The 20,584-nt window shown below is 44.1% G+C and overlaps 1 protein-coding gene across 4 annotated transcripts in view; it reads left to right on the top strand.

Annotated features, from left to right (window-relative positions):
* LOC119647214 (ras-GEF domain-containing family member 1B) overlaps window positions 1-20,584 on the top strand; it is a 1,018,095-nt gene that overhangs the window by 60,681 nt on the left and 936,830 nt on the right. The gene's annotated exons all lie outside the window — the stretch shown is intronic.

Genomic DNA, 20,584 nt, shown 5'->3' with positions numbered 1-20,584 from the left:
CATTATAATGCAGCAAACTTGCGTGAAGGTATGAAAATAACCGATTTGTTATACCTATATTGGGAAATTTGTTGAAATTATAACTACGCGTACTTACTTTCCGTGGAATGCTTCGAAAATAGGGAAAAATTTAAACTAGGAGCATTTTGACTATTACCGTCCGTGGTTTATAGGGAACACGGTCGTAAGTGGTAAATTTTATTTATTTTCCACCGATTGACTTCCTCCTCCCAAACGGAGGAGGAGAAACTTATCCGTACACATCGTAGGCACTAAACTACATGTAGATACTGCTAGATGTCTAAGTTTGGAACTATTGAGAGTGAATACCGCCTATTAAATGTACTGTGATTCATATCCATTGAAATGGAGCTTCCCGTTAATCACCCTATCCCTAAGTATTTGATAACCGGCTTTAGAGGGGTATGTCTAACTGGGATACTGATGGTATTCCTTTCCTTAAGGTTGTTGATCAAAACCCTCTTCGATTTTGGCTCCAAAACGTCGACATCTTCAGGTTGTTTTGCGACTAAAATTACGATCAAATCATCCCCAAAAACCCTTATTGTAGCCAATTTAAAAAAAAAACATCTTTTATTTTTTTGCTGTATGAATGAGCTAACAACTTGAGAATGACATACTCAAAGGATTAAGATGGGCACAAACGTTTTAATACTTTTATTGTGAATATTTTGAATCATTGTCCTATGTAAACATACCGAAAACTTCAAACGCGTTTTTCTCGAAATAATATTTTTCAAAAATTGATAGACTAGCAGCTTGTCTGCCACACGCATTTTTCCCCAAAACGGCTACACCGATCTGAACGAATTTTGGTGGACGTATGGGAACTGAAATCCCGCGCATAGAGTGACATGAATTTACATAGAGTTTAAAAGAGGGCTAGCCACACTGCAAAGGGAAAGTTGCAAAATTTTTTTCCCTGCGGTGATGCACTTCTAACAAATTTGTGCAGTTTTGAAAAGCCTGACCCATTGTTGTTTCGATGAATTTGGTTAGAAAAATTATTGTTTTTCCATCATTTGAATTTTCAGTTTGGTTTCCGACGTGGTCGCTTAACTTCTCACCAGCTCTTTACAATAACTAATGATATTCGTACACACAGACGTACAAACTGTCTTTATCCAGATCGAGCAGACGGCGCGTGATATTGGGCTGCAGCAATGGGCATCAATGAAGACAAGATGAAATATTTGATGGTAACGTGAGCACCAAAAACCGACCAACGGACGACATCAAATCACACTGGTCAAACAAGAAGAATAAAGATAAGAGACTACCACTTTGAGACCGTTGATAATTTCTCCTATCTAGGGTCGAAAATCACAACCACTAACAGGTACGAAAATGAAATCCGCACACGATTGTTGGCTGCCATAGAGCCTATTTCAGTTTGCAAAAACTGTTCCAGTCGAAACGTCTCACAATAGTGTCAAAACTCTTACTATACAAGACAATGATCTTACCAGTCCTTATGGATTCCTCGGAGACTTGGGTTCTAGGCATGAAAAAACGTTGGCCGCTTCCAAGGGAAGAATCCTCCGAAGAATTTTTGGCCCCCTAGATGAGGATGGACGATTCTGGATAAAATATAGCTCAATAAGTTTCAGTAGGCGGGTTACTTAATCCGTATGGAAGAGGATGATCCGGATACCGGTTGTTGCGTCGTGGATGATGATGATGAATGATATTCGAACCGCATTTTACGGGAAGAAATCTGTGGGTTTCGTGACAGTTGATATCATAAAAGCATTCGATGCAGTATGATATGCTGGGCTTTCGCGCAAAATTGTCAGGTTCAATTTTTGTCTGCGGCTTATTCTATTTATTAAATCTTTCGTCGCCAACTGTACATTTAGAGTCAAAATAAATTTGAAATAATTGAGACTAGCTGTTGTTTTCCGTTAGTATTACAAGAGAGACTACAAGTCTCCCACTGACGAAGGGAATATCTGGTTCCCGAAATATCGGTGTTCGCAAGGTCAATAAATAATACTAGCGAAAAGCGAAACGGTCTACGACAAGGGATGCCCTATCATGCGTCCTCTTTAACCTGGCCCTCGAGAAAGTGATCCGTCATGCTGAGGTAAATGCAAGAGGTACGATCCTCTTCAAGTCCACTCAACTACTGGCCCATGCTGACGATATCGACATCATGGGAAGAATCACCCGAGGCGTACAAACTGCCTTCATCCAGATCGAGCAGGCGGCAATCGGCGGGAGATCTTGGGCTGCACATCAATGAAGGCAAGACAAAATATATGGTTACAACGTCAGCACCGAAGACGAATCAACCAACAACATCAAACCGCACTGGTCAAACACGAAGAAGAATAAGGATAGGAGAATACAACTTTGAGACCGTTGCCAATTTCTCCTATCTAGGGTCGAAAATCACAACCGATAACAACTACGATGATGAAATCCGCGCACGGTTGTTGTCAGCCAACAGAGCCTATTTCAGCTTACAAAGACTGTTTCGCTCGAAACGTCTCACCATAGGATCAAAGCTCTTACTGTACAAGACTATGATCTTGCCAGTCCTCATGTATTCCTCGTAAACTTCGGTTCTTTGCAAGGAAAATTGCGAACTCTTGGCCGCGTTCGAGAGAAGAATTCTCCGAAGAATTTTTGGCCCCTACATGAGGATGGACGATTCCGTAGCCTACACAATGACGAAATCTATGAGCGATACCATGACCGTCAGGTTGTGGATAAAATCCGGCTCAATAAGTTATGGTGGATGGGTCACTTAATCCGTATGGATGAGGATTATCCCACTCGGAAAGTCTATAAGGGTAATATCTATGGTAGAAAAAGAAGACGAGGCAGACCCTGTCTAAGATGGAGCGATGGCGTAGGTCAGGACGCCAGACAGCTTTTAGGGATATCGAATTGGTGGACCTCGGTGCAAAACCGGGATGTCTGGAGTTCCTTATTGAGGCAGGCCTAGACCGGATACCGGTTGTTGCGCCGTTGATGATGATGACTAGCAAAAAGCGAAAGTTAGCCTTACCTATTTTAAATAATTTAATCGTTAGGGACACCGTGAGGTTACACTTAGATCAAAATAAAGGGTAGCATCTTTCTGGAAATAAATAAATGCGGGAGTACCGCAGGGTTCTTGTTTCAGCCCGTTTTTATATAATATATTCACTGCAGACATCCCAGTACAACCACATTGTCAAATAGCAATTTTCGTCGCGACTAGGCAAGTTGGAAAATTGTTTGTACAAATTATCACATATTTCTAATGTATAAATTAATTAATAAAGCAGTACAATTTTTTTTACATCAAAAAAAGTAAAAAACAAAACTTTCTCGGAAGAATCCTCAATTTCATTATTACCTGTTAGTAACTTCTCCTGCATTATTTAGGCAACAGGCGGAAGAAAGGAAAGTTACAGCCGTGAATGAAAGCGACTTGATGCCAGCTTGTTTTATCGAATCTGTGCAAACCGGACACCCCAAACCAGAGAAGGTGTTAAATGGAAAACAGACGAATGCTCTGCATGATGAGATGAGACTTTTCATGGATGAGGACGCACCTCCAAGGTACCTCCAGTTGCGGCTAGAATTGCTGCAGAGAAATCGAACACGAGGGGATCGAGCCTCTGGCGGTAGGGTGCGAGGGAAAGCCAGTCACATGCTGGCCTTGATATACGCCTTGTGTATAACTGTTTTGCAGTACTCGTTAGACTAAGTTTATATCTTAAAATATAAAGATTGGTCAATTTAATCTGCAGCAGCTATTTGATTTCATCACTTCAGCTGGTCTCATGACTGTAAGCGTAGGGTGCGCTTCTACGTTCGTGGGACCGAGAAGAAGTGAAGTAACTGACTTAACGGTCTGTACTTCAAAGGTGTTAGAGTCGATTATAGACTAGCGGGTACTAAACGAAGTCTTGCTGTCAGATCACCGATACTACATAATAACGGAAGCGAGAAACGACTGCCCCTAAGAGGTGTGCTATCGCCACTTGCGGAATTTGCCAATCAACGCTCAAACTTATGCAGATGACGTGGCTGTGTTTGCTCCTGACGGGATCTCGGAGCAGTGTGTAGAAATTGTAGTGTAGTGTACTCTACCTATGAAAATAATATTCCCATGCACTGTAAGCTATCAATAAATCTAAACATTCATTGCAACCTGCTTCATCATTAAACTAATAAATTACATAATCGAGTAAACAAAACAATCCAAGATACCATTCCAAGGTACTTGAACTCGACATAGAGTAAATTCACACGACCTAAAAACATATTCAAACAAGTCGGGAAACCGGAAGCTGGGCAATTCAGGTATGAAAGGTTTTGTTTGTTTCTTGTGTGAGTATATTTGAGTGTAGAACTATCCCATTTGTACGTAGCCCGTTAAGAATATGCATTTAGCATATCAGATTTAGTACTTTGGGTTGTAAATGTACACGGTAAGGCATCTTTGAGCTACTGTAACTTTGTTACTAATAGTATGATTTTGATCAAACTTGGAGATAATATGCTTCATATTATGATTTATACTATTATACTTCCAACTTTTATACATCTGGGATAAACTTAAGGGGGGTTTTACTCAATTTTTCCAAAAATACGGTAATATACTATTATTAACTTAATTTGAACAGATATCGATATGGAGAGGCCTGGACACCGTATAGAGAAAGCTTCATGATTTTTTTCAGATTTTTCGGTTGGGTAGTTTCTGAGAATGAGTCCGTTAAAGAAATCATCACTTTGTACCCCTCCCACTCCCCGCCTTTTTAACAAATCTCAAAATTAGGACCGGCTTCGGAAAGTACTAATCGAGACCTTTCATTTGATACCCAACATGACTATATTTGGTGAAAAAAATGTTTGCACCCCCTTTTACACGTATGGGCACCGCCCTAAATCTGAACGTAGGAGGATATTACTCAGTGCATGTCTGGGGGTCCACAGTTCCCACCTTCTCACAAAATTTCGTGTCAATCGGTATAGCCGTTTCCGAGAAAAGTGCCTGTGACAGACAGACAGACAGACCGACGGACAGACAGACAGACGGACAGCGATTAATCGTTGACTGGAACGGAAGTGCATTGCGAACGCTCTGAAATCAAGAAGCAAAATAAGTCGGGAAACCGGAAGCTGAACGCTTCAGGTACGAAAGGTTTTGTGTATTTCGTAGTACGTAGCACGTAATATATCCATATATTATGTGAGAGTATCCACTTTCGGGTGATATTGACATTCATAGTCTTCAATTTTCAAAGAAGCAACAAATTTGAGGTATTATAACTTTGTTAGTAATAGTGCGATTTCCACCAAACTTGGTAAGATCATGCTCTATATTATAGCCTATATCACTGCAAAATTTCATGGTACTAGGATGAACTTAAGGGGGGGGGGGTTTCTAACCAATTACAAAAAATTGTAGTTATATACTATTATTAACTTTATTTAAACAGAAATCGGCATGGAAGGTATTTCGGAGCCCAGGCGCCATATAGTGGCAGCCTCCTGATTTTTTTCAGATTTTTCGGTTTGTTAGTTTCTGAGAATGGCCCCTTTAAAGAAGTGATCACTTTCAACCCCCCGCGCTCCCCACCCTTCCAACGAATGTCAAAACTAAGATCGGCTTTGAAAAGTAATAATCGAGACCTTTAATTTGATACCCCACATGACTATCATCATCATCATCAACGGCGCAACAACCGGTATCCGGTCTAGGCCTGCCTTAATAAGGAACTCCAGACATCCCGGTTTTGCGCCGAGGTCCACATGACTATATTTGATGAAAAAAAATTTTACCCCCCCTTTTGCATGTATGGGGACCCCCCCTCAAATTTGACGTAAAAGGATGTAATTCACTGTATACGTGAGCGTCCACAGTTCCCACCTTTCTACCAAATTTGGTGTCAATCGCTATAACCGTCTCCGAGAAAAATGCGTGTGACGGACAGACAGACAGACAGTAAACCGATTTTAATAAGGCAAAGACATTCAAACACATACAAAGGACATTGAAAAGGTTTGACATACAGCTGGTAGGATCAAGCCATATCTACCAGCTAAAATCCCAGCTGGCGGGGGAAAAAGATTGAAAAACGGTAGAGGAGATGAGCGGCATTGATAAAATCGCCTGCTCAGATTGTCCGAAGGTGTACATCGGGCAAACAAAAAGATTGGCAGCCATCAGATTTAGGGAGCACTGATGAAGGGAACAAGTGGTTCCCGAAATATCGGTATTTGCAAGAATAAATATCCACACCATCGAAAAAAAAACAACAAGTTTTTATTATTTCAATTAATTAATCGTTGGAAACACCGCATAATTTCACTCATATTACTGCATGTCTGGGGGTCCACAGTTTCCACCTTCTCACAAAATTTCGTGTCAATCGGTATAGCCGTCTCTGGAAAGTGCTTGTGACAGACAGATAGACAGACAGACGGACGGACAGACAGACAGACAGACATTAAACCGATTTTAATAAGGTTTTGTTTTACAAACAAAAACTTAAAAAAACGCCAGGGTAAAGAAATCACATGCATTGCATTTCTTGCATGCATTTTCTGGCTCGAACGAAATGTGTGCGTGTGGATATGAGTAATGCATATGCACACGGATGAAATTTGATATTTGAGAAAATATAGTAAGTGCAGTGTTCGAAGTAATTTGGTGTTGAATTACTTTCGAACCAATAATTAGGTCAGATATTATTGTTGATAGATTAATAGCGCGGCAAGGTGAAAAATCTTAGAACCATTAGCAACCACGGCAAGTATTCATAATGAATATATTGCCATCATATCTGCGGCCCCGCTGCATTGTTAGGTAAGGAATTTTCCTTCCTTGAGTTCTTCCCTTATATTAGATAGCTCGGACGGACCTATCCACCCGAATACAGCAGGCTACGATCCAGACATTCGGGACATCCTACTCGTATATAAACATCTGAACATTATCTCTCTTCCTACATCATATGGCGACCATGATGTCATTCATCCTATATTACAAGGCGACCCTGCCAGCCTCCATCATATATCACAAATATGCAACGTGCTGTTAATTTGGTTGACTGTACCTCAGGCATTGACTTTCAGGTTATCCAAATAAACCCCTAATGGTATTATTTACAAAAAGTTAAAACTGGATGCTCCGAGGGAGTAAAATATCTGGGAATTATCCATTGTATGGTGGGTTAAGGTGAGACAAAAAAGTTTTCACCGTAAACAGGAAAGAACTATTTGTTTGGGTATTACCGGTGCCATGAGCACAACATCAAACACAGCTCTAAGGGAATTACTCAAATTGCAGCACTGTAAAGAGAGCAGCTTATAGACTAATTGGTTTACATCTATGGGGAAACAGCGGAGGTGGGGAGTATAGAGCATTGAAAGTTGTGACAATGGCTTCTGATTTTCGCGTCCCCATACATATGTTTGGTAGAAGATTTGAAGTTACCTTGAAATGTAGAGAAAACTAAGAAGTCCCAGAGGCGCGATATACATAAGTTTTCTATACCGATGGCTCAAAAGGGGCAAGGATCTGGAGCCGGCGTCTATTTCTCGAGTAAAAACGAGAAGTGGACTTTACCTTTGGGACAATATACAACGGTTTTTCAAGTTGAAGTATATGCGATGCAGAGGCGACAAACTGGGCGATTGACGAGCGGCTGGAAGGCAGCCCCATCGAAATCTGCAATGATTGCCAAGCTGCATCGGAAATCGTTTTGGAATGCAGAAACCGTTTAAACTATATCGAAATCGAAGAATCAGTAGCACTGGGTAAGGCTGTACTCATAAACTGGGAACCAGGTTCCCAGAATGAAAGGTAGCAAAGCTGCTAGACGCACCAACCGTATCCTTCTTTTTCTTAGCCGTTGTCCCATTCACGATTGGAGATCGTCGCTATCGGTTGCGTTATTTTATTCTATCAAAGACCTGATCTGGATATAGTCGGCTTTAAACCACTATCCAGCGTATTAAGTCACCATTGTTTCGGCCGCCCTTTTAGCTGCTTACCACCGATGTTCAGACCAATCTTGGCAAGTGAATTCTCGTTAGTCTGTATTAAATAACCGAACCATCGAAGACGCCTCACTCGCAATTTTTCCATGATCACTACAACCCTACGCCATCGCTCCATCTTAGGCAGGGTCTGCCTCGTCTTCTTTTTCTACCATAGATATTGCCCTTATAGACTTTCCGGGTGGGATCATCCTCATCCATACGGATTAAGTGACCCGCCAACCGTAACCTATTGAGCCGGATTTTATCCACAACCTGACGGTCATGGTATCGCTCATAGATTTCGTCATTGTGTAGGCTACGGAATCGTCTATCCTCATGTAGGGGGCCAAAAATTCTTCGAAGGATTCTTTTCTCGAACGCGGCCAAGAGTTCGCAATTTTTCTTGCTAAGAACCGAAGTTTCCGAGGAATACATGTCGAGGAATACAAACCGCGACATTCCGTACGACAGCCTTGTGCGCTAACCACTGAGCTATCCGGACAGGTAGAGCTGATCATCATCATCATCAATAGCACAACAACCGCTATCTGCGTTAGGCCTGCCTTAATAAGGAGCTCCAGACATCCAGGTTTTGCGCCCATGTTCACCAATTCAATATCCCTAAAAGCTGTCTGGGGTCCTGGTCTCGTCTTCTTTTTCTACCATAGATTTTTGGGCTGGATCATCCTCATCAATACGGATTAAGTGACCCGTCCACCGCAACGAATTGAGCCGGATTTTATCCACAACCTAACCCAAGTCTCCGAGGAATACATATGGACTGGCATATATTATATGTAGGAATACATGAGGTTGATCATAGTCTTGTACAGCAAGAGCTTTGACCCTATGGTGAAACGTTTCGAGCGAAACAGTTTTTGTAAATTGAAATAGGCTCTGTTGGGTGCCAACAACCGTGCGCGTCGTAGCTGTTATCGTTTGTGATTTGCGACGTTAAATAGGACAAATTATGTACTGTCTCAAAGTGGTAGTCTCCTATCTTTATTCTTCCCGGTTGACCAGTGCGGTTTGATGTTGTTGGTTGGTTGGTTTTTGAAGCTGATCTTGCCACCATATATTTTGTCGCACCTTCACTGATGTGTAATCCAAGATTTCGCGCCGCCTGCTCGATCTGGATGAAGGTAGCTTGTATGTTTCGGGTCGTTCTTCCCACGATGTCGATGTCGTCAGCCAGTAGTAGCGTAAACTTAAAGAGGATCATGCCTCTGAGGACTGGCAAGATCATTATCTTGTACAGTAAGAGCTTTGACCCTATGGTCAGACGTTTCGAGCGGAACAGTTTTTGTAAGTTGTATTAGGCTCTATTAGCTGCCAACAACCGTACGCGGATTTCATCGTCCTAGCTGTTATTGGTTGTGATTTTCGACCCTAGATAGTAGAAATTGTCAACGGTCTCAAAGTTGTATTCTCCCCTCCTTCTTCTTCCCGTTTGACTAGTGCGGTTCGATGTTGTTGTTGGTTGGTTTCGGTGCTGACGTTGCCACCATATATTTTGTCTTGTCTTCATTGATGTGCAGCCTGCTCGATCTGGATGAAGGCAGTTTGTACGTCTCGGGTGGTTCTTCCCATGATGTCAATATCGTCAGCATAGGCCAGTAGTTGGATGGACTTAAAGAGGATCGTACCCCTTGCATTTACCACAGCATAACGGATCACTTTTTCCAGGGTCAGGTTAAAGGGGGCGCATGGTAGGTCATTCCCTTATCTTAGACCGTTGTTGATGTAGAATGGTCTCGAGAGTGATCCTGGTGATTTTATCTGGCCTCACACATTGGTTAGGGTCAGCCTAGTTAGTCTTATTAATTTCATCGGGATACCGAATTCTCTCATGGCCGTGTACAGTTTTACCTTGGCTATGTTATTATAGGTGGCCTTAAGTTCGATGAATAGATGGTGTAACTGATGCCTATATTCCAGCGGTTTTTCCATCGCTTGCGGCAATGAGAAAATCTGATCTGTTGCTGATTTGCCTGGAGTGAAGCCTCTTTGGTATGGGCCAATGATGTTCTGGGCGTGAGGGGCTATCCGACCTATAAACATAGCGGAGAACACTTTATAGATATAGATAGATCGTGATACCTCTATGATCGCCGCACTGCGTGATATCTCCCTTTTTATGTATGAGACAGATAATACCACGCTGCCAATCGTCAGGCATTGATTCGTTGTCCCACAAAGTGAGTTAATGAACCACTTGGTGTAACTAGTCGCCTCCATATTTGACCAATACGGCTGTAATTCCATCCGTTCCTGGTGGTTTATGATTTTTAAGCTGATGAATTCCACGAACTGTTTGCTGGCGGCAGTACTTGTCCATCATCTTTAGTTGACGGGACCTCCACGTCGCTGATATTCTGGTTCTTGACCAGTTCATCAAAAGACGCTCCAATATACCCATTCTCTCGGAAATCAGATTTCTCTCTTTGTCTCGGCGGGATGAGCATCGAGGTGTGCAAGGCTTCATCCTGCTGACTTGTTGGTAAAGCTTCCGCGCCTGGTGCGGTTGTTCCCTGTACTTTTCGAGTTCACAGATCTGTCGGTTCTCCTAGGCTTGCTTTTCCGTCTGTGAAGTCGCTTCTCTGCTCCACGAGTTCGTGATAATTCTCCGAGCGTGCCCGCGTCCTTTGAGAATGCAGCATTACTCGGTACGTGAGCCCGGAGCACAATGCCAACGAGATAGTGATCCGAGTTTATATTGCCCCCGCTATATGTTCTGACATTCATCAAGGCTGAGAGGTGGCGCCGTTCGATCAACACGTAGTCATTTGGGTGAAAGTGGTGCTGTCTGGAGGAGCACATGTTTGTTTGTGGACCGCTTTTCACGCAAACCAAATGCTTCCAACAGCCATTTCGTGTGACACTGCTAATTGAATAACCCGCAGTCTGTTATCATTTGTGTTCTTCTACAAGCTGTAGGAGTCAACGTATCGGTCGAATTCGGGCTCCGTCTCTACCTGGATGTTAAAATCTCCAAGTATGACTTTGATATCATACGTGGGACAGGCTTCTAGGGTTCGTTCTACTGCCTCGTAGAAGGTACCCTTCTCCGAGTCTGGAGTCTCCTCGGTAGGAGCGTGAATGTTAATGAGGCTTATATTTCTAAATTTGTCTCGCAAGCGCAGAGTCCATAGCAAATTGGATCAGGGCCGTGAATTGTAATAGAGCACTTCATTCAAGACCGCAAAAGTTCACTACAGGATTACAGTACCCTGTATTAGGCAGCACTGTGGTCGCCCGAGATTATTACCCTGATTTGACTCAGCTACTGATGCACAGCTGGGTAGACTGGTATCCGACGTCAAATCACGGTACAAATCCCACTGTCACCAGTGAGATTTGAACCGCGACCTTCCGTACGACAGACTTGTGCTCTAACCACTGAGCTATACGGACAGGTCGAGCTAATATGTGAAGCAATCCATTGGCTGATAGTGCTGGACAGGTCACTACCATTGATAGTGAGATTGCTTGTTTCATGGGGTTTGGTCGTCAAAAATTCAGTTTTATTCAGATTTAATCTGAGACCGTGTACCATGATCTTTGTAATGGACCGTCCGGGTGACAGCGATCTTGACATTCTCGTAAATTTGTGGCGCGGCAGGATCTGCAGCATTCGAAATTTATTTCGAATGTTGCGGATGCGGACGGGTAGATGGCGCGGAACTCTCCACTCACGCATTTTAGAACGCACCAAGGGAGTGGAGAATTAGCGGTGGAAAAATGCCGCTGGTTGGGACAGTAAGGACCGCATGGAAATAAGCCGGTCTCTTCTGTTTCCAACCGCGGCGGTGAACACATTAATTTTAATACCGATCTTTGTTCTGTTTTGTATCGCCCTTCATTAGTAAATTAAAATTTAAATATTCAGAATAGATTTGAAAATCTTCATTACTTGAAGGAGAGAAACATCATAAGTTGGCAACGTGCTAAAAATTTGCCAATTGACGAGCGTTTTATTGCAGAGAAACTTCTAATGGAGGCGTTGCTTTTCGCGGACCTTTATTTCAAGAAAGTTTATCCTATCCAAATGCTGGAAGACTTGCAGAGGTAATGTTGGCATTCAGACAGGCCGTAATTGACAAGCTGAACACACGTTCAGTATAGGAATTATTGAATATCATAGGTGTGCCTCCTGTAATGAGGAAGCGGAATCCACGGAGCATTTTCTATGTGAATGCCCCGCTTATGGAGACATTAGGCATTAGATCGTTGGTGACGATGTGCTCCAATTTTAATGTGTAGCTGCACATCCGCTAACAGAAATTCGATACATTAACGGATCCGATATATTCCGGGGGACTCGAGTACAATGAGCCACCACGGCCTGAGTGCTCAGCTACAGCTTCTCCCCCACCAGGCGCCAGGTCCTGATGACATCCCGGTGGAAGTTTACAAATTGGTGTTCCGCCAACGGCCAGAATTGCTGCTTGAAGTGTTCAACGCGTGCTTCAAAGAGGGCGTTTTCTTTGTCGCTGGAAAGTGACCAGACTCGCGTTGATCAGTAAGGGTAAAGGAAACCCGGAGCTCCTGTCTGCATACCGAATGCTGTGTATGCTGGATACGGCCGGAAAAGTGCTCGAGAAGCTCATCAGGGGTAGACTCGCTGAAGCGATCCGTGCAGCCGGGGACTTATCCGCAAGGCAGTTCGGGTTTAGAACAGGGAAATCTACAGTGCATGTTTTTATGGAGGCCGTAGATGTGTTTAATCGAGCCGGGCACACAGCCGCCGATCTCGACGGATAGTGCTCCTCATAACGCTTGATGTCAGAAATGCCTTCAATTCCGTAAGATGGACAGATATGCTAGGCACACTAGAGAACTCCTTTCACATGGCAAGCTATCTCTTGCGGATATTGAAGGATTATCTGAAAGCCCCCCTGCCCTCCCTGCTCTATGAGACGCTAGGGGGCCAGAGGAGGATGGAAATCACGTCGGGAGTAGCGCAGGGATCCATCCTAGGGCCGGACCTCTGGAACGCTTCCTACGATAGTCTGCTGAGACCTCGATATGCCCGAAGAGTCGCGCCTGGTCGGTTATGCAGACGACGTTGCGGCACTTGTTCCCGGACGCACTGTTGAACAGGCGCAAAGCAGACTTGGCATATTGATACGACGGGTAAGCGGATGGATGACTGTTCACGGTTTCAACCTTGCGCTGGAAAAAACCGAAGTAGTCATCCTGACCAGAAGGAGAATCCCAACCCTGCGTCCCATATCGATCGGCGAGTTGACTATAGAGTCAAAACCAGCGATTAAATACCTTGGTTTAATGCTCGTCTCGAAGATGAGCTTCTTCGAGCAAATCAAAGCAGCAGCGAACAGGGCTGCTGGAGTCGCGGCCTTGAGTCGGTTAATGGCGAATGTAGGGGGCCCTATATCAGCTAGGAGACGTCTCCTCATGGGAGCAACGCAGTCCGTTCTTTTCTATGGTGCGAAGGTATGGGCTGATGCCCTTGACAAAGAGGTGCATCGTAAACGCCTCGCTCAAGTGCAGAGGCGGGGAGGTTTGCGAGTGGCGTCTGCTTATCGCTCCGTCTCCGAACCAACTGTGATGATGATTGCGGGAGTGATCCCCGTTGCCCTCCTTGCCAAGGAGCGCAAACCTATTTATCGCCGTAAGGGTGAAAACTTAAGAGAAGTGGTTGCCCGTGAAAAACGTCAACGCGCCCTTCGCGAGTGGCAACTTTCTTGGCAAAATGAGCCAAGGGGCAAGTGGACTGCGCGGCTCATCGACAAATTAGACCCATGGTTGACCAGAACGCACGGTGAGACTGATTACTTCCTTACCCAACTTCTAAGTGAGCATGGAGGTTTTCAGTTTTACCTGCACGGGATTGGGAAGGCGCGATCTCCTGATTGTGTGTTCTGCAATGGAGTGGCGGATGACGCTGAACACACCTTTTTCTCTTGCGAGAGGTGGGACGGCCTCCGCCAGCAGCTTTATGCAGACGCAGGGGAGCTCTCTCCAGACAACATTGTGCGAGAGATGCTGGAGAGCGCTGGCAGCTGGAATCGTATTGCGCATTATGTTCGGGCTCTCCATATTACGAAGAAGATTGAACTCAACCGGCGGAGGGATCGGACGGTAAGAAGTTCTCTGAACTAACAACAACTCCCTTCCTCTTCTCCCCTCCCGTTGGTGAACGGAATTCCCTGACTTGAAGGCTCCCAAAGCCGGGAGAGCGGGAGGGCTAGCCCGAAGTAATGTGTCAAACGGTTCCAGGCTAGTTCTCTCATGACAGGGAGGTGTTTAGTTGGTAGTCCGCCAGCGTGCTGTTGCGAGAGTCCAACACTCTGTGCATAAACGCATTCACCTACCCTAGTCCCAAAACAAAAAAAAATGTTATGGGGTTGAAGGCATTTCTGGCATCAAGTGTTATGAGGAGCACTATCCGTTGAGATTGGCGGCTTGTGCCTCGGCTCGATGAACTGCATCCACGGCATCCATTACAGCGCCCACCGTGGATCTTCCTGCTCTAAACCCGAACTCTCTTATGGATAAGTATCCGGCAGATCGCTTCAGCAAACCTATTCATGACGAGCTTTTCGAGTACCTTCTTACCTTCATAACAGCGCTCACCGTGGGTCTTCCTGCTCTGAATCCAAACTGTCTTGGGGATAAGTATCTGGTAGATCGCTTCAGCGAACCTATTCGTGCCGAGCTTTTCGAGCACCTTCCCGACTGTGTCAACCATACACAGCGGTCGGTATGCAGACGGCAGCTCAGAGTCTCCCTTTTCCTTGCTAATTAGCGCGAGCCTTGCCACCTTCCAGCCACAAGGAGAAGTGCCCTCTGGCCGTTGGCGCAACACTAGTTTGTAAACTTCCGGGGGATGATACCAGGTCCTGGCGCCTTATTATTTTTCATGGTGACAACTGTTTTTTTAAGGTTTTGTGTGAAACAAAACCTTATTAGAATGGTGACGGTGTCTGTCTGTCCGTCTGTCCGTCTGTCTGTCTGTCTGTCTGTCTGTCTGTCTGTCTGTCTGTCTGTCTGTCTGTCTGTCTGTCTGTCTGTCTGTCACACCCGATTTATTCGGAAACGGCTAGACCGATTGTCACGAAAATTGGTGAGAGTATGTAATCTGGTGATCCCTTTACATGCAGTAAGTGGCGCCATCTTGCGTTAAGTTTAAGGGGGGGCTCTCCGTACATGTGAATGGAGGGTGCAAATTTTTTTTTTACAGAATGTAGCCAAGTAGGGTATCAAATGAAAGGTCTCAATTAGTACTTTTCGAATCTGGTTCAATATTTGATATTAGATGAAACATAGGGGAGTCAGGGTTGAAAATATGACCCACAAAAAGTGTAACAGGTCTCGTTCTCAGAACCTATCCAACCGAAAAATCTGGGAAAAATCACAGTGGTGCATCTCTACGAAATCTAGGCCTCAAAATATATCCGGTTCCGATGTCTGCACAAATAAAGTTAATAATAGTATATTTCCACATTTTAGAAATTTACCCGGCACCCCCCTTATGTTCATCCCAGAAATACAAAATTTGGCATGAGTGTAACGAAGAATATAATGCACAGTTTGGTCAAGTTTGAAGAAAATCCAACTATTATTAACAAAGTTATTGGGGGTGAAACTTTACAATTTTTTGTGAATTTCGTGCACTCTACAACCCGCATGACGTCATCATCACATATCAATTCGTCACTACCACAACGAAATGAATTCTTATGAATTGGATCGCAGACAATTATTTTGTTTTAGTTTTTTAGTTATTTGTCAACCAGACATGTGTGTATGTAGGTATATAATATATGCGTGCTAATGAACTTTGCGGCTAGTGCCTAATTCAGATAGATATAAGACGTAAATCGGAAATATGGGTACGATAAATTTAGATATGTGCATATATGTGTACAGCAGGTAATAGGCAGTTTGTTTGTTTAGGGTGAGTATGATATCTATGGCTCTAATATGTACGTATGTCTCGTAGTTTGGAAAAATATGAAGGATTATGTTGGATTTGTAGCTATATACGGACAGAGAAATGTGCGTCTCTTACATAACACAAAACCTTTATACCCGAAGCGCGAGCTTCCGGTATTCCGACTTGTTTTTAATTCTTCAATTGTGAAAAGGGGGCAGTCCTCGATCCCTTCCGCGATGTTGACATCAACCTAAATGATTGCGGAATAATGTCCGTGCAATGTGGTCTATCGGCTTTGCGTTCGAAGAGTAATACTATATCAAGGTTTAGATCCGCCTCCCGAAATGGGCGATCGTATACTAGGTCATCAGAGCCTTCGCCAAGTACCGGAACATGCTAGTACCATCGTAGGCTCGCTGAAAAGGCTTAAAAATGTATCATACACGGCAATTTCTTACCTGAACAAGTAGGGAAACCGGAAGCTGGGCGCTTCAGGTATGAAAGGTTTTGTTTGCTTCTTCTATGAGTACAATTAAGTGTAGAACTATCCCATTTGTACGTAGCCCGTTATGTATATGCATTCAGCATGTCAGATTTAGTACTTCCGGTTGTAAATTTACACGGTAAAGTCAACTCTGATCTACTGTCTAATAGTATTAGCTTTATATTATATTTTATATATTTTTATACTACCAACTTTTATAACTCTGGGATACACTGAAGGGGGTTTTACTCAATTTCCCCAAAAATATGGTAACATACTCTTATTAACTTAATTTGAACGGATATCGATATGGAGAGTATTTTGTGGCCTGGGCACCATATAGTGGTTGCTTTGTGATTTTTTGGTTGGGTAGTTTCTGGGAATGGGATCATCACTTTCGACCCTTTCCACTCCCCGCCTTTCTAATAAATCTCAAAACTAAGACTGGTTTCGAAAAGTACTAATCGAGACCTTTCATTCGATACCCCACATGACTATATTTGGTGAAAAAATGCTTACACCCCCTTTGTCATGTATGGGGACAGCCCCCCCCCCCCCTAAATCTCAACGTATAAGGATATAACTCGCAGTTCCCACCTTCTCATCAAATTTCGTGCTAATCGGTACAGTCGTTTCTGAGAAAAGTGCGTATGACAGACAGACAGACAGACACACATTGAGGTTTAAATTGGAGACCTCACCCGACTGTCCAAATTGTGGGGGAGTCCCAGAGGACCCAGAGCATGTATTCTTCCACTGTCCGAGATTTGTGGAAGAAAGGAGGAATCTAGAGGAGACTCTATGAGAGGTGCTGATACCAGAAAATCTGGTGCCGAAAGTGTTAGCACATCAAGAGATGATCGCATCTTCTTCTTTTTCTTCAGCCTTTGTCCCGTTCACAAGCGGGGTCGGCTCGTCGTGATCGGCTTCGCCATTTGGCTCTATCGAATGCCTGATCTGGGTGTAATCTCGAGGCTTTCAAATCCCCATCCAGCGTATCAAGCCAGCGTTGCTTAGGTCTGCCTTTTGGTCGTTTACCATCGACTTCGATGTTCAAACCAATCTTGGCAAGTGAATTCTCGTTTGCACGAATTGCGTGACCATACCATCCAAGATGCCTCTCTCGCAACTTTTCCACGATCGGTGCAATCCCATAACGATCGCGGATATCCTCATTTCGGATGTGATCGAAACGTGTGACGCCACTAGTCCAACGTAGCATCTTCGCCTCCATTACCGCAAGACGCCGTTCATTGTCTTTTATGGTCGGCCAACACTCAGAACCATAGAGAGCGACTGGACGGACGTCATTGCGGCAAAGGATACCAGTTGTGGAACGCCACTTCATCCAGCTTGCGTTAATGCGTGAAGCAATTTCATAACGCAGTTCTCCATTGGCTGATAGCGTCATCATCTGCATAAAGCAGTGTGTAGGGCGCTGGACGTTGGATATCCCGTGTGACGGTGTCCATAACAAGAACGAAGAGGAGTGGTGAGAGGGCGCTTCCTTGATGAGCACCAACAGAGACACGAAGCGGTTTTGATACACCCGCCATACTTCGAACTTTACTTTTCGGATCATGGTAGAGCAATTGAACCCAGCGCACGAGTTAAGCATACCAGATAAGTTCGTGTGGTACACGGTGAAACGCTTTCTCTAGATCCAGAAAGGCAATGTATAGAGGGCGATGCTTCTCACGGTGTTTCTCCATGAGTAACCGCGCAGCGTGTATTGCGTCAGTAGTTCCGCAGTTCTCGACAAATCCGGCTTGATTCACGGTTATTTAAACAATTTCGCGAATACGGTTGTCAAGAATGCGTTCAAAAATCTTCATGGTATGGGAAAGTAACCGAATCGGACGGTAATTTGAACATTTTGCTGGGCTACCTTTCTTTTTCCATATTGGAACAGTGGTACTTTCTTGCCAGTCAGATGGTGTTCTTCCTTCCTGAATAACCCGGTTAAAGAATTCACTGAGCCACAGTGTTGGGTCCCAGCGCTTCGCTTTCCAGAGCTCAGATGCGATGTCGTCAGGTCCTGTTGCTTTCCCTGATTTCATTTGTTTTATTGCCTCCTCGACTTCAGTTGCGCTGACTGGTGGAACTGCTCCAAATGTCGGCAATGATTGTGGAAGTGGAGGATGAGCAAATTCTTCAGTTGAAATCTGCTCGAAGTATTCTCGCCATCTATCTGTTGCGGCTCGACGGTTGGTAAGCAAAGTACCGTTCTTGTCATTAACACAACAGAAGTGTTCGATATCCTGTGTGCGTTCATCACGGCTTTTAGCAAGTCGATACAGATCTCTCTCGTCATTCCGAGCGTCCAGTTTATCGTAAAGATTTTTGAACTGGTTCACCCGGGTGACAGCGACCGCTTTCTTTGCTTCCCCGTTGGCATTCTTATAAATTTGCCAATTAGCAGGCGTTTTATCGTCGAGAAATTTGTGGTAGAGGCGTTTCTTTTCACGGACCTTCATTTCAACATCGTCATTCCAAAGCCAAGTATCTCGGTTAATGTACCGCTTACCCGGCAGAGGAAAGGAGAAAAGCGCGGTCACGTGGACCGCGTATAGAAGAAATGGAATTAAGCTAGAGTGAGCTGACTCCGCCCCGTGATGTAATACCTTATGGGGGTTCCGCGGGGCAGGGGGGGAGTCGGGGGTGGGTTTAGAGGGTAAAAATCCCACATGCTGGTGTGTCCAGACCAGTGTCTTTGGAAGACCACCTCCTCAAAAAAAAAAAACAAAGACACTCATTGAACCGATTTTAATAAGGTTTTGTTTGTTAAAAATCAGTGTTGCCGTCGCTGAAACTTGCGGCAGCTAATTCTTCGTCGATCCGCACGTATAGCCTTGAGACTTGAGTTTAGGACTTCGACGAGCATTTTCTTGACGCCTCATTATCGCGGACATCAGCATTCCCATCTTAAGCGTGGATTACTTGTGCCACTATGGATTGCTAGTGGATATACATAACATGTTCCTCACTGACCCGGCAACTTTCCTTAGGTTATCAGGAAAAATCTCATCCTTCTACAAGGCAAAGATATTAATCCCAGAAGTGTTAGAAATTAATATATTGCTAATAATAGGGGGATATGTGGGATGATAGACCCAATGGTTATAGAGTAATTTGGGGATGGGTAAGATAAAATATAAAACGGTGGCTACTCATGGTATTTTAATAAAACAAACAAACAACACACTCAATACAATAGACTTACGCTATATTTATATCGTACTTAAAATTAGTCCATGGGAATAATTGATCATGCCCCACTAAAAGTATGTTATGAGAAACAATTTGTTACATAACTTACCCTAATTGTGCCAGTGATAAATATTTAATACATCAAGGATTACCTACCTTTTTATTACGGGAAATACAAGGGTACTTCTTCGTCCGTTTGGTTCGAATTTTCAGATGTTGACGTTGGTGACTGACTCGAACTGCTTCTCCACCAGACGAGGATACGCTGTCGGTAACGCGCTGTCAAGAGGTCCAGGATGATCAATGCTGCACTAATGGGGAAAATCACGGTTATACTTGACCAATGGTAATGATGATGGTGATGCTCGGGGAGGTTGGTCGAATATCTGGCTGTGTATCTTCGGTATTGGAGGTGAACTTAGGCGGGTAATATTCGTCTGGCATATTGTCCAGTTGCCAGGCTGGGTTATTTTGGAGAAGGCTTCCACAACCCTTTTCGTCTCTGACATCGTTGAGCGGACGAACATACCATTCACTTGAATAGTGCTGCCGTTGCTGGTATATACTATTCCCAGATCCTCCAGAGCCACCTCGTGCCTAGGCCCGTTACAGGTTATTGAACATATGGTCGAAGCATTTATGACATACAGCCAGCTTTTTCTTGCCATCAATTCTTTCCAGATCGTACCGTTTTATATGACTTCTTGCACGTGACATCTCGGTTTGTTGGGGCGAACGCATCAAGCACATAGTTGGGTACTTCGTTCAAATTTTTAGCCACCTTGGGTGCACATAGGGATTTGTCTTATTGCAAACATGATGTTAGCGAAGTGTGGTCAAATTCGAAGTAGTTTTCCTGGTTGAAGTCAACTGCGAGAGTGCTAACGTCGACTTGAATGACCAGATACCGGCCGCCTCCTGTAGCTCGAGGGATGGCCGCCACGTGTAATAGATCGTACTCGATCGTACGATTA

Source organism: Hermetia illucens, chromosome 1 (genome assembly GCF_905115235.1).
Source record: "Hermetia illucens chromosome 1, iHerIll2.2.curated.20191125, whole genome shotgun sequence".
Taxonomy (NCBI): domain Eukaryota; kingdom Metazoa; phylum Arthropoda; class Insecta; order Diptera; family Stratiomyidae; genus Hermetia; species Hermetia illucens.
The sequence above is the reverse complement of the archived record's forward strand: the minus strand, read 5'-3'. Positions and strand labels throughout refer to the sequence as shown.